Genomic DNA, 14,982 nt, shown 5'->3' with positions numbered 1-14,982 from the left:
CTAAATGCTGTTTTGAATACTTTGAGGGGTCTAGTTTTTAAAATGGGGTGTTTTATCAGGGTTTCTAATACATAGGCCCCACAAAGCCACTTCAGAACTCAAGAGGTACCTTAAAAAAAAGGCTTTTGAAATTTTCTTAAAAATATGAGAAATTGCTGTTTATGTTCTAAGCCTTGTAACGTCCAAGAAAATTAAAAGAATGTTCAAAAAACTATGCCAATCTAAAGTAGACATATGGGAAATGTGAACTAGTAACTATTTTGGGTGGTATAACCGTCTGATTTACAAGCAGATGCATTTAAAGTCTAAAAAATGCAATTTTTTCACAATTTTCTCTAAATTTTGCAATTTTTCACCAATAAACACTGAATATATCGACCAAATTTTACCACGAACATGAAGCCCAATGTGTCACGAGAAAATAATCTCAGAATCGCTTGGGTAGGTTTAAGCATTCCGATGTTATTACCACATAAAGTGAAATATGTCAGATTTGAAAAATGGGCTCTGAGCCTTAAGGCCAAAACTAGGCTGCGTCCTTAAGGCGTTAAAGAGAACCTTTCACCTCCCCATACATGTGCAGCTGAGTTCAGCATGTAATGGGGAGGGCTGCACAAACTCTGGGGCACTTTAAAAAAAATTTCCTCGCCTCCTTCGTTATTTAGATATCAGTGCTGTAATATTTGGCGCCCAATATTTAAATAACCCCATGAACTGTCAATGGGGAGGTAATTGGCAAGGGGGTGTGTAACATCGCTGTGACACTGTCCAATCAGCTACGGTCAGCGTTACAGCAAGAGCTGGAGAGAGAGTGCGTGCACGCAGCTCCGCCACCACTAAGGAACACAAGAGGAGAAGAAGAGTGAATTCTTCTTCTTCTGTTTCATGGCATCGGAGCTGTGCGTGCACGCTCTCACTCTTTAGCTCTCGGCAGACAAGGACGACAAGACTGATCTCTCACCTGAAATAACAGTCTTGTACTTGCCTGCCGAGAGCTGAAGAGTGAGAGCGTGTGCACGCGCACATGATCTCCTCTCTCCAGCTCTTGCTGTTGACATTGTCCGTAGCGGATTGGGCAGTGTCACAGCGATGTTACACGTCCCCTTGCCAATTACCGCCCCATTGGCAGTTCATGGGATTATTTAAATATCGGGCGCCAAATATTACAGCACCGATATCTAAATAAGGACGGAGGGTCGGAAAAAAAATATAAAGTGCCCAAGAGTTTGTGCAGCCCTCCCCATTACATGCTGCACTCAAATGCAAATCTGTGGGCAGGTGAAAGATTCTCTTTAAAGTGTAACAACTTTTGAAAAAACTTTTGACATGTCAGAAGTTTTTATCAGTGGGGTCCGAACACTGAGACCCCCCTCTAGTCGCTAAAACGAAGCAGCAGAAGTGCTCGGGTGAGCGGTGTGCCGCTTCAATTCTGTTTGGCTTTCCTTGGAGCAGTGTACGGGCAGTGTACGGGCTCAATAGAAAGTCTAGGAGTCCGTACACCGCTCACTCGGCAGAAAGTCGATCATAAATGAAGCGGCACATCGCTGACCTGACGGATACAGGATACAGCGCTATATAAATTATATAATATATTTATTTTAATTAGCGGGGGCAGGTTTATGGGGAAGGATTAGGGCCTGTTCACATCAGCGTTGGCTTTCCTTTCCGGGGTTCCGTGGGAGGTTTCCGTCGGGTGAACCCCGCAACGGAAAGTCAAACTGAAACCAAATACAGGATGCAAATACAGTTGGAACTGGGACCTCGGTGAGTGGCTCGCGACCCCCCGGAGGTCTTCACACGACCCCCCAGGGTGTCGCGACCAACACGGTTTGTAATGTATTGTATCATGCAGTTTGTGTTTGCGGTGGAGAGAGGAGAGGGGGGGCCTGTAATTCAAAGCCCCCCCTCTCCTCTCTCCACTGCAAACACAGACAATGCAATACAACACACAAACATTACGGGCCCCCTCTGCAGCTCACCTGGAGTCCTCCATGCTCTTCTGCACCAGCTCTTCCACAATGGCTGGAACGCCCAACGCCCAATGGCTGGAACGCCCATGTACTATGTGATTGTGATGTCTAAAGGAGCCCTGCCCGTAACCAGGAAGTGCCAGCGTCACGGCACATAAATAATTAGTGTTAGCACGCTGTGTGGCAACGGGGGCCCTGTCGCTGCAAACCCTATAGCTACGCCACTGGCGACAATCATGATCTTTGTCCCCATACTTACAAACATTGTTCCGTTTAAATGGAGCAATTATCCACTGACAGACATGGTGTATTGTTGATTGGCGCTCGTTTAATGGGCAGAATAACTGCCTGTGTAGAAGGACCTTTAGCAGTACTTCAATCCCTACCATAGTTAGCATGGTTGTATAAATAAATGTAACCCCTTCCCACCATGCAAGAGCAGGAAGTACTTCCCGCATTGGGCCTTAAATTTAAAGTTTGGGAAAAAGGAGCTATAATATACCTTAGCTATAATATACACATCCTATTTTGGGCATTATATTTTGGACATCCCATCCCAACCACTTATTGGTTAAAAGAAACTGCTGCATCTAGGTCTTTTGACATGTGGAAGGGGCTTCCTCTGATATCCCATCGGCGCCCCCATGATGTGATCGATGGGTTAAAATAGATTGTCATTGCAGCCAGGGGCTTAGCAAAGGCCCCCAGACTTGTCGTGGCTATTGTTGGCTATTATAAATAAGTACTATGTATTCCAAAATCTTAATAACGAAAACAACAAGTCGTCCTGCAAAAAACAAGAGCTTATACAGCTATGTCGACAGGAGTATAAAAAGTTATGGCTCTCGAATGTGGCAAAGATAAAAAAAAAACGATATATATTTGGTATCCCCTTAATGGAAACATCCCGTAAAATAAAATTAACATGTTATATCGCACAGTGAACGCCATAAAAAAGAACATTAAACTACAACAGCAAAATTGCTATGATTCTTCATCCCTCCTCAAAAAAAAATATAAATTTTAAGGTCCCATAAAAAAATACAACTTGTATATTTAAATGGTGGCAATAAAAAAAAAATTATATATATATCCATCTATAATTCCCAAAATAGGCTGAGTACTTATGGGGGTATTTGATATATTTTACGTACATAAGAAAGGATCACCATCGCTGATATCCAGAATGAAAGGGCTTTATATAGCACTTAAATTACTTTGGCAGGTCTCAAAGATTTGTGATGCAACATTTTAAGCAAAGAGCCATTGAATTGAAAGACAATTTACTCAAAATGTTGTATCAGATTTCCTTAACGCAAACCTAAGAGCAGTGCCAAAGTAATATACACTAAGTGTTCTATTCTGCAAATCATCGCTGGTCTGAGATCACAGACTTCACCAATGTGATCTTCTCACATGTATCTTTGACATATCAGACCATCATTTCCAACGGATTTCCCCTTTAAACAGAGAACCTCTTTAAATTAAGTTTTTTATTGTGACAGATTCTATTCAGTGTATTCATATGTAAAATAAATTAAGTTAATCCTAATCCGTCTCCCCATTAGCCACTAGCTCCTCGAAATAATTCTTTATCCGAGATAAAACAATCTAAGAGGAAAAATGCTATATACACATTAAACTTTTCCATCTATTAATTAATATTATTTCATCTTTCTGTTGCAGCTTTACATACATAATGCAATTTGCCTCTGAAGTTACTAAGTATTTGATGTGCTTAGTCTCAGTATAAGTAATATAGTACATATAGGTTGCCTCTCCGATTCCCTATTTTCTGCAGGAATGAAGAACAGTTACAGTTTCAGCACCATGGACAGGTCAATACAAGCACATAGTAGCTGTGGTCCTTCCTATAAATTGTAAAGTGCATTTACATGTCTCCTGACAATGAGAAGCTTCACAGTGGTAAGCAAGCCATTGTCTAAATGTATTCTAGTCAGAACAGATTAGTTAAAGCTTTCACTTAGGCTCTCCCCATGCATTATGTTTAACCCCGTGCCGCCGCAGCCACAACTTTTTAAATTTTTCCGTCTACATGCCGTATGAAAGCTTGTTTATTGTCGCATGAGTTGCAGTTCTTAATGGCACGTTTTAATATGCCATATAATGTGCTGGGAAACGAAAATTCTGTGTGGGGTGGAATGGGAAAAAAAACAGCAGTTTATCAATTGTCATTTGGGTTTCGTTTTTTCCAGCGTTCACCGTGCAGTAAAAACGACATGTTAACTTTATTCTGTGATTCAATACTATTATAGCGATATCACATTTATATAGTCTGTTTTATGATGTGTTACTTTTACAAAGAAAAAACTTTTTTTTGATAAATACATTTGTTTTGTGTCCATTTTCTGGAGCCATAACTATATAATTTTTCCGTTGATGGAGCAGTTTAAGGGCTTGTTTTTTGCGTGGCGAGCTGTAGTTTTCTCGGGTACATTAGAATTTTTGAACCATTACTTTTTTCTTCCATTTTTCTGGGGAGCTAAGGCTAAGTTCACCATTAAGCTCCGTTTAGCTCTCTTCCGTCAGAGGAAGAAGTGAACAAGAGTCCAAGCGGAAAGCGTTGCTTCTCTTATTATTGATTTCAATGGTAATTCTTTTGTTTCAGCTAGATTTGCCTACGATAGCTAGGTTTTCGTTTTGTTGAGGGAAGCAAAAGTGCAGTCTGCAGCACTTTTGCTTCCGTGAAAGAAACGGAAACCTAGCTATCGGAGGCAAAGGAAATGCATCTGAAACAAAAGAATTACCATTGAAATCAAAGCGATGCTTTCCGTTTGGACTCTCATTCATCTTTTCCTCTGACAGAAGAGAGCTAAACGGAGCTTAACGGTAGAGTGAAAGGAGCCTTAGGTGACCAAAAAATAGCAATTCTAGCTTTTTTTATGTTTTTTTTATATCATTCACACTGCAGGTTAAACATTATATTAGAATATTTTGGATATTTATATTATGTTTCTTTTTCTTATTTTTTACATTACTTTAGAAAAAGGGTTTTTATTAACTGAATTTTTTTTGTAAAGTACAAAAAACTTTATGTAACCATTTATTTTTAAAATGTTGTCCCACTAGTGGGCATGAACAAGAGATTGTTTAATCGCTGGTACAATACACTGCAATATTTGTGTATTGTCATTTTTACCAGCTCTCATTAACTCCTGTCTCTGGCGGGGCTTAAAAGGAGCACAAAGATGGCAGACCTGGGGGCCTTCATTAGGCCCCCAGGCTTCTATAACAACCATCGGAACCAGCGAAGATTCGTGTAGCTTCTTGGCCAGCCCTCCTTCGGAGGAAGATCCTGCTTGTGTTTTGCCCCCAGGTATAATAATATCCTCTGTTGATTCTGACTTAGTCTCCGAAATTGCGGCTGATCAAGGTTCAGCTCGCGGGAACCTTCCTGAGAACAAGCTGTTTGTTCCCCTGCAATTCCGGCTAAGGGTAGTCAGGGAAAATCATGACTCTGCACTATCTGGCCATCCTGGCATTCTGGGTACCAAGTACCTCATTGCTAGAAACTATTGGTGGCCTGGGCTGCCTAAAGACGTTAAGGCCTACGTCGCCGTTTGTGAAATTTGTGCTAGGTCCAAAACTCCCAGGTCCCGACCAGCGGGCTTACTATGTTCTTTGCGCATTCCCCAGAGACCTTGGACCCATATCTCCATGGATTTTATCACCGATCTGCCTCCATCTCAAGGCAAGTCGGTGGTGTGGGTTGTAGTAGACCGCTTTAGTAAGATGTGCCACTTTGTGCCCCTCAAGAAACTACCCAATGCCAAGACGTTAGCTACCTTGTTTGTCAAAGACATCCTGCGTCTCCATGGGGTTCCTGTCGATATTGTTTCTGACAGAGGGGTACAATTTGTTTCATTGTTTTGGAGAGCTTTCTGTAAAAAGTTGGAGATTGATCTGTCCTTCTCCTCGGCCTTCCATCCTGAAACCAATGGCCAAACTGAGAGGACTAATCAGTCTCTAGAACAATATTTAAGGTGTTTTATCTCGGACTGTCAATATGATTGGGTCTCCTTCATTCCCCTCGCCGAATTTTCCCTTAATAACCGGGTCAGTAACTCGTCAGGGGTCTCCCCCTTTTTCTGTAATTTTGGGTTTAATCCACGGTTCTCCTCCGTTTCACTGGGTGGTTCCAATAATCCCGAGGTAGATGTCGTTCATCGGGAACTGTGCACAGTCTGGGCCCAGGTTCAGAAGAACCTAGAGGCGTCCCAGAGCGCCGTCGCCTAGGACGGGTCATGCAAGTAGGCATTGACTGAGTGGCGAGTAGATTAGGGCTCACCTGTTTGTCTCCTTACCCCGTCATTATAATATGTAACTGCAATTTATGGGGCCAGGGGCGTAACTAGGAAATACTGGGCCCCATAGCAAACATTTGACTGGGCTCCCCCTCCCCTGGGTGCCACACACGGCTCCCCCTTGTAGATAGTGCCCCCCTTGTAGATAGTGCCATACAGCCCCCCCTGTAGATAGTGCCATACAGTCCCCCTGTAGATAGTGCCATACAGCCCTCCTGGAGAATCTGCCACACAGCCCCTCTGTAAATTCTGCCATACAGCCCCCCTGTAGATGTTGCAATACAGCCCCCCTGTAGATAGCATCATACAGCCCCCCCTGTAGATCGCACCCCCCATCTCCCCCTTGAAGATAGTGCCCCCAAACAAATAAAAAAAAATTATATTCACCTAGGCCCCATTACCGTGATGAACTGAGCTTCTCCAAAGCATCCTCAATGCTGACAGGATCCTTGCGTAGGCCGCCGTGATCCAGTGACGTCCTCATCCAGTCCCTGTGCCTTGTAGGTTGCATGCTGAACGTGGCCTGTAGGCTGTAGCCTAGTAAATGGCAGAGCAGGGGGATATCTCCCTGAAGCTCATACCTCCCAACATTCAACTACCACAAAGAGGGACAACTGATGCTGTGCGAATTCTTTTAAGCCATGGCTCTAATCCCACCCAATCCAGCCCATACACACCTGATTCAGCCCTCACAGTATCAGGCTCCCATAGTGCCTCACACAGAGTATAATATTAAATAGCTGCCACCATACAGTATAATGCCCCAATCGCTGCCACCATACAGTATAATGCCCCATAGATGCACCCATACAGTATAATGCGCACACTGAAGCCCCCATACAAAATAATGTCCACACAGATGCCCCCATACAGTATAATGTCCACGCAGATGCCCCCATACAGTATAATGCCCACACAGATTTTCCCATGCAGTATAATGGCCATACAAATGCACACATGCAGTATAATGCCCAAACAAATTCCCCCATACAGCATAATGCCCCATAGCTGCCCCATGCAGCATAATGCACCCCACTGTCACTGTCCATATACACTACCGTTCAAAAGTTTGGGGTCATCCAGACAATTTTGTGTTTTCCATGAAAACTCACACTTATATTTATCAAATGAGTTGCAAAATGACTAGAAAATATAGTCAAGACATTGACAAGGTTAGAAATAATGATTTTTATTTCAAATAATAATTTTCTCCTTCAAACTTTGCTTTCGTCAAAGAATGCTCCATTTGCAGCAATTACAGCATTGCAGACCTTTGGCATTCTAACTGTTAATTTGCTGAGGTAATCGGGAGAAATTTCACCCCATGCTTCCAGAAGCCCCTCCCACAAGTTGGATTGGCTTGATGGGCACTTCTTGCGTACCATACGATCAAGCTGCTCCCACAACAGCTCTATGGGGTTGAGATCTGGTGACTGCGCTGGCCACTCCATTACAGATAGAATACCAGCTGCCTGCTTCTTCCCTAAATAGTTCTTGCATAATTTGGAGGTGTGCTTTGGGTCATTGTCCTGTTGTAGGATGAAATTGGCTCCAATCAAGCGCTGTCCACAGGGTATGGCATTGCGTTGCAAAATGGAGTGATAGCCTTCCTTATTCAAAATCCCTTTTACCTTGTACAAATCTCCCACTTTACCAGCACCAAAGCAACCCCAGACCATCACATTACCTCCACCATGCTTGACAGATGGTGATCTTTTCAGTTGTTTTGCGTCTCACAAATGTTCTTCTGTGTGATCCAAACACCTCAAACTTCGATTCGTCTGTCCATAACACTTTTTTCCATTCTTCCTCTGTCCAATGTCTGTGCGCTTTTGCCCATATTAATCTTTTCCTTTTATTAGCCAGTCTCAGATATGGTTTTTTCTTTGCCACTCTGCCCTGAAGGCCAGCATCCCGGAGTCGCCTCTTCACTGTAGACGTTGACACTGGCGTTTTGCGGGTACTATTTAATGAAGCTGCCAGTTGAGGACCTGTGAGGCGTCTACTTCTCAAACTAGAGACTCTAATGTACTTGTCTTGTTGCTCAGTTGTGCAGCGGGGCCTCCCACTTCTCTTTCTACTCTGGTTAGAGCCTGTTTGTGCTGTCCTCTGAAGGGAGTAGTACACACCGTTGTAGGAAATCTTCAGTTTCTTGGCAATTTCTCGCATGGAATAGCCTTCATTTCTAAGAACAAGAATAGACTGTCGAGTTTCACATGAAAGCTCTCTTTTTCTAGCCATTTTGAGAGTTTAATCGAACCCACAAATGTAATGCTCCAGATTCTCAACTAGCTCTAAGGAAGGTCAGTTTTATAGCTCCTCTAAACAGCAAAACCGTTTACAGCAGTGCTAACATAATTGCACAAGGGTTTTCAAGTGTTTTCTAATCATCTATTAGCATTCTAACACAGTTAGCAAACACAATGTACCATTAGAACACTGGAGTGATGGTTGCTGGAAATGGGCCTCTATACACCTATGTAGATATTGCATTAAAAACCAGACGTTTGCAGCTAGAATTATTATTAATTAGTTATTTAGCACATTAACAATGTATAGAGTGTATTTCTGATTAATTTAATGTTATCTTCATTGAAAAAAACGGTGCTTTTCTTGCAAAAATAAGGAAATTTCTAAGTGACCCTAAACTTTTGAACGATAGTGTATATATATATCAAGGGCTTCCCCAGCACAGCGCTTAAAGTAGCGCTGTGCCCAGGGAGTCCTCGGCGAGTAGAGGAGCTCCTTCTGCTCCTCCGCTCTGAACTAATTCTGAAGCAGGGAGCTGTTGGTTCCCTGCTTCAGAATTGGGTTCAACTGTATCTGCGTCCTGAGGATGCAGATACAGTTTACAGCGGGACACCGCCCGGAATCCGGAACTGTCCCGCTGAATCCGGGACAGTTGGGAGGTGATAGTGTTCAATAGCATCTGCGTATCTAAGGACGCAGATACTATTGAATGTGGCGTCGCTACCGCTGTAGCAGCCACAGCGGCTGCTAGTTGCGCCACCGGGCATGAGGGTGCCCGTGCTGGCGGGCGGCACGGGCCCCCTCATGCTGCAGTTACGCCACTGTATGGGGCCTTTCTAGTATAGTCAGAGGAGGGGAAACGTAGTATTACATTCTGCTCAAAATAAATTATTAACTACATGGCCAGGTTGAGTCTGCCGGAACCAGAGCTGCTCTTTTTAGTGGACAGCAGTGGACCCCCCCTCTATGATGTCCATATGCACTAATAGAGCACATGAAAATGTATGGAGGAGTCTCCCTTTAAATCCTGTTAGTCATGTGTGTTAACCTTATACAATTATGCACATATGAACATTTTTGTGTCGTAAAATGATGGCTATGTTGTGCAAGTATTAAAAGTCCTTCTGGTTTGTGGCAAGCAAATATTCATAAAATGATGCAACATACAAATACTTTTGATATGAACCTCTGATATAGATACAGAATATCACTACATGTCAACCATGAAATATATTCTTTAGTAACAGGGGATGGCGAAGGTGGAGAAAGTTTTGTTTTCCCGCAGCTGTTGAGTCACATATGCACAACACTCATGTATTATACATAGGCCAATGCAGAGGCAGACTGCAGCTACCCACGATCTGCTCTCTGGTCCAGACTACTGATTAAAACATGAAGGAAACTGTTGCGCTGCTATCACTATCATTGTACAACCTCGTTCATTAAAGGATCAATAAAGAGCTGCTAATATCACGCATATGTATGTATATGTTATTTGAGGTTCTCAGAACTGGAGATATGGGAGATAATGTAGTCATCATGGAAGCAGATGTTTTCTGGATAGCTCCCTCACTATACTACGGTCACTACTCCACAGCCTGAAATGGCTGATAACACAGAACAACAGATTGTATCCATCTGCACAGAAAATGGAGATTAGTAAGACCTGAAGCTGACTATACACATTAGATAAATGTTGGATGACCCACCAATTTGTTAAGATCAGCCGATAATCTAATGAGTATGGGGACGGCCCTGCAGACATGGGAGAAGCACCCGATTGTTTGTCCACCTTAGAGACAAGCAGCTCTGATTGTTTGTCCACTTTAGAGACAAGCGGCTTTTTCACTCTACCACTTAAAAGAAATTTGTACTGATACGATCATGCATTTTTATGGGGGAGATACCTGCCAGCCGAATGGGTTCAACTGACAGCTATCTAATGCGTTTGGCCAACATTAGGATCACATGATGTTTTATTTTATTTTATAGGAAAAATGCTGTTTAAACTATCTTCATAAAAACAAGTCTCACTTTTTTCTATGCAAATGAGGTGACTGTAAGCCCCACTGCCAGTGTATTGCCCCTATTAGCAACCAGGTGACACAATACTAATCCACACAGCCAAGAACGAATAAATAATAAAAAAACATCTTTTAGATAATATCAACATATTCCAAAACAATTTACAATGAAACAAATGGAGACAGGATCCTCCCATTCTAAAAACATATAGGTGTGGCCATGGTGGTTTTATCTATGTCATGAAAATTCAATAGCCAATAAAGAAAATTCAACCCCAAATTCAATAACATAGTTAATGATGTGCTTTCCTGTTCTTATAAAAACACTAGTGATGTCATCAGCATTTATTGATTAAACAATGACATCACAGCTTACCATTTATACAGTGATATCATTGGTGATTTTATATATTAGAAGTCATTGTCATTTATGAACATAATGTTCACTGTCTCGCACGAATAATAAATTGGTAGTGTTGAGAACGGTTGGCATTGCTTAGATCAAGTCCGTCATTATGGTGCGCAAATGTATTCATGTGATTACTCAGAACATGAAAAACATTTTAAATGCTGTCACTTATTTATAAAATGGAAGCATATGCTGGTGTTTTACCTTAAATTGTGCATATGTACAACCTTAAAACAATTGTACACACGCACAAGCATGTATTATAACACTGCATGAAGCAATTGAAGTATATTTTATATAGACGCACCAATAAACAGTAACATTTTGCCAGATTTCGCTTGCGTCTCAATAACAGCTGAGAGGTGCATCCATTATCATATATAAGCAACACCAAAGCATGCGTAATCCACCCAAAAAAAAGTTGAGGAGTCCTGCACCAGGAGCGGACATGCCATATGTACGACAGGGACCCAGTAGATTAGGGGGCCTACTGTCACCTTAAAACTTTTTTCTACAATCTATTAGATTGTAAATGACATAGCTAATGCATATTATGACTCAAAATGACTGGTGGATTGTGAGGGTATGTTCACACGGCCTATTTTCAGCCTCCAAACATCTGCCCATTGATTGCAATGGGAAAAACAGTGTTGTTCCGATAGGCCGTTTTTTTACGCGGCCATTTTGAAAAACGGCCGCGTAAAAAAATGGCCGCGAAAAAGAAGTTCAGGACACTTCTTGGGATGTTTTTGGAACCGTTTTTCATTGAGGGTATGTTCGCAAGGCCTATTTTCAGCCGTTTTTCGGGCCGTAAACGCCCGAAAAACAGCCTAAAAATCGGATGCAGAACGCCTCCAAACATCTGCCCATTGATTGCAATGGAAAAAACGGTGTTCTGTTCCGTTTTTTGCTTTTTTTTTCAAAACGGCTGCGTAAAAAAACGTCAGCGAAAAAGAAGTGCAGGACACTTCTTGGGACGTTTTTGGAGCCGTTTTTCATTGACTCTATTGAAAACAGCTCCAAAAACGGCCGTAAAAAATGCAGCGAAAATCGAGAGGTGCTTAAAAAACATCTGAAAATCAGGAGCTGTTTTCCCTTGAAAACAGCTCCGTATTTTCAGACGTTTTTGACTGAGAGTGTGAACATACCCTGACTCTATTGAAAACAGCTCCAAAAACGGCCGTGGCTTAAAAAACATCTGAAAATCAGGAGCTGTTTTCCCTTGAAAACCGCTTTGTATTTTCAGAAGTTTTTGAGTTTGCGTGTGAACATAGCCTGAGAGAGAGAGACGTAAGTGGCAGTGCTATATGCTGAGATATTCAAGAGCAAGGAGCTTATATACTGATATAGCTTGGGGGTCCTATGTTGTCTGTGTCCGCCCCTGTCCTGCACCCATTGACAGGAGAGTTCAAATTAAAAGATTAAAGTGGACAGCCCTGCTTTTCTTCTGCAGAGAATAGGCATCATTTGTAGATGTAGCATTCTGTGCACTAAAAGCAAATCCCTTGGGAGGTGGCAGTGATGATTTCATCATGCTGATGAGGCTGCCTCCCCCTCCCCCTCCGGTTACGGAGAGGAGAGACCCAGCCTGAGCTCACCAGCTCCTGTCACGTTGTTCTGTTTACGCCTTATCCTGTGCCCAGCCTCCTGGCCTGATGCCCTGTTACATAGAGGGAGGCCTGCAGCATATCGCAAAGGAGGATACCCAGTCCCATAGCACAGACACCAAGGACTGAGAATGGGAGGTATATATTCTGCTATGGAATGTTTACATTGGATTTACCCCCACTCCCCACTGCAGTGAACTTCCAGTGCATCAACCCTGTCCTTGCCTATAGGTCCTTTCCTGCCCTTATGTAGTCCTAATGAGGTGAAGCCGCAGCAAACCCCTCCTAACATTCTCCTTCTCTGCAGGTAAGATGGCTGTGCTCTGTGCATGTAAACAATTCATTCCAGGCTGCCTGACTCATAGGGGATGTGAGGAGGAAACGTGCTTAGTGTGATACGGCAGTCCATCTAGATAATTAGAGGGGTGGGCACCATATATCTCCTCTTTAAGGCTGGGATGAGAGAATGTGCTGAAGATGTGTCGAATTGCTAGTAACAGGCATTTTCTCAGTAGAATCACTTTTTAAAGTTCCCAGATATAGATCATGTGATACGTCCATGGTGCTGAAATCCAGGATACCGCAACCTATCCAAGGGTTATTGACCATACTGTGTTGCGTTATGACCTTTCTAGTCTCTTGTCCGCTTTTCATTCATAAGTGTCACTTCTCTAACTGGTGTTTTATCAGTCTTCACTTTTTGGCATTTTTTCTTATTTTGTACGGAATTTCTTAAGATGTCAATAATGCTAACCTTGACATTAAGGTCATCATTACTAGAGATAAGGTTCCTAGCACTCAAAGAACAACCAAGAGCTCTCATGATACTTAATGAATTCCATAGAGTCGAATTGACTGATCCGTAACTATAATGAACAACTGAAGAAATATTTCTTTTTTAATGTGACCTCATACAGTTAATGGTTTGCAAGTACTTTTAATAACTGACTGAATATCATGTATAAAAAATAAAATATTGTAATTCTCCATTAGAAAGCCCTACCAGCATTCATTACATCTATACTGCCTAGAATGAATTAAACATGACAATGGTGCAGTCCGCTTTCAGAGATAGGTTCTCATTGAAATCCTCAACTCTTTCAAGCCCATCTGGTTTAATTCTAACATTGCTTTGATTTTGACTGTCTCCTCGTTCCATCTTGCTGTAGTTTAAGGTCATTTAACTATAAGATTTGTGGTAAGGACAAAGTCATCTCTTTCTCCAGTTGCTTTGGCTGAGAATCCATTTCATCACCAGATCCTGTCATCTCCGTACATTTTTTTCAGGGTAGTCAGCTCTGTGACGCACTTTGTAATCAAGCTCTGCGTACAACTGTAAAGAAGCCAACAAATGACACGATGCAGTGGAAATAGTCCATCAAAATCTGCCTGGTAGCCATGTAGTTAATATTAAGTGTATTTTGATTTGGTTGTTGAGGAACTTCTTTTAAAATGAAGTCCCTTTGATTACAAAACCTTACCCAAAGCAAATGTTAAATGTCCCATATCCCACCTTTTACCATATAGTTGTGGTTTGGACCAAATTGGGGAGCACTGTTTTTTGGCCACATTAGCAATGTATTGCAGGCAATGAACCACCAGATGTGGACATTTCCCAGTATGGAATGTAAGGTCCAGCCCAAGGTTGATTTTTGGTATATACTTCATATTGACATCTACATGAAGTTTACCCAAAGGAGGTCTTAGCCCATCTTCTGTTTAAGTGAAAGATAAAGAAGAAAGTTTTGTTGTTTACATGATGTCTTCTTTGAACAAAGATCATATGCACGGTAAAGCAATGGTGTTTTACAGGCAACCTTTTCCTATTGGGGCAACATATAACTGCTCACCGAAAAACTGTTGCCAACTTTTTTCAGGTCTACATAATGTTGTACTTTGTGTTTGTTATACCAAAACTGTATAACTTTATACAATAAACTGCACATACTAAATACTTTTGGGAAAAAAGAAAAATAGAAAGCCCTGATCCTTATCAGGGTCCCAACTTCTACACTTCCATTTAAGGAAGCTTTTTAATGGAGTTATCTTCACTTTGAGCCTGAATATCTAGACATAGTTTATATAATCGTTCTAATATGATACAATAATGGCCACTTTTTATATAAGGAGCGATAGCACGTACAACACTATATCAATATTTCCATACATCAAGTGTAATTTTCATAAATCTTCAGTCTGTTCGATATTTTAAGATTTTTACCACTTGTGTAACTAATGTTAATGGTAGGTTGTGCTGTGTGTACGTGTAACAGTCAGCAAGCAGTCAACCTTTTTCTGCTTGAATGGACAACATTATTGATTTTCTCTTGAGCTGGAAATTTAATGTGAGCTAGAGTAGTATCATTAAGTGGCTTCCTGAAAGAAGCCAAATCTGCT

General features: G+C 41.8%; 1 protein-coding gene across 1 annotated transcript in view; it reads left to right on the top strand.

The window, feature by feature from the left end:
• Window positions 1-12,543: 12,543 nt before the first annotated feature.
• CCDC92B (coiled-coil domain containing 92B) overlaps window positions 12,544-14,982 on the top strand; it is a 93,481-nt gene continuing 91,042 nt past the window's right edge. Inside the window, exon 1 of the mRNA XM_075854232.1 lies at window positions 12,544-12,892. The gene's annotated coding sequence lies outside the window, so the exon portion shown is untranslated. The remainder of the gene's footprint in view (window positions 12,893-14,982) is intronic.

Source organism: Rhinoderma darwinii, chromosome 2 (genome assembly GCF_050947455.1).
Source record: "Rhinoderma darwinii isolate aRhiDar2 chromosome 2, aRhiDar2.hap1, whole genome shotgun sequence".
In the NCBI taxonomy this organism is placed as follows: Eukaryota; Metazoa; Chordata; class Amphibia; order Anura; family Rhinodermatidae; genus Rhinoderma; species Rhinoderma darwinii.
This window is presented reverse-complemented; position numbering and strand designations above follow the sequence as displayed.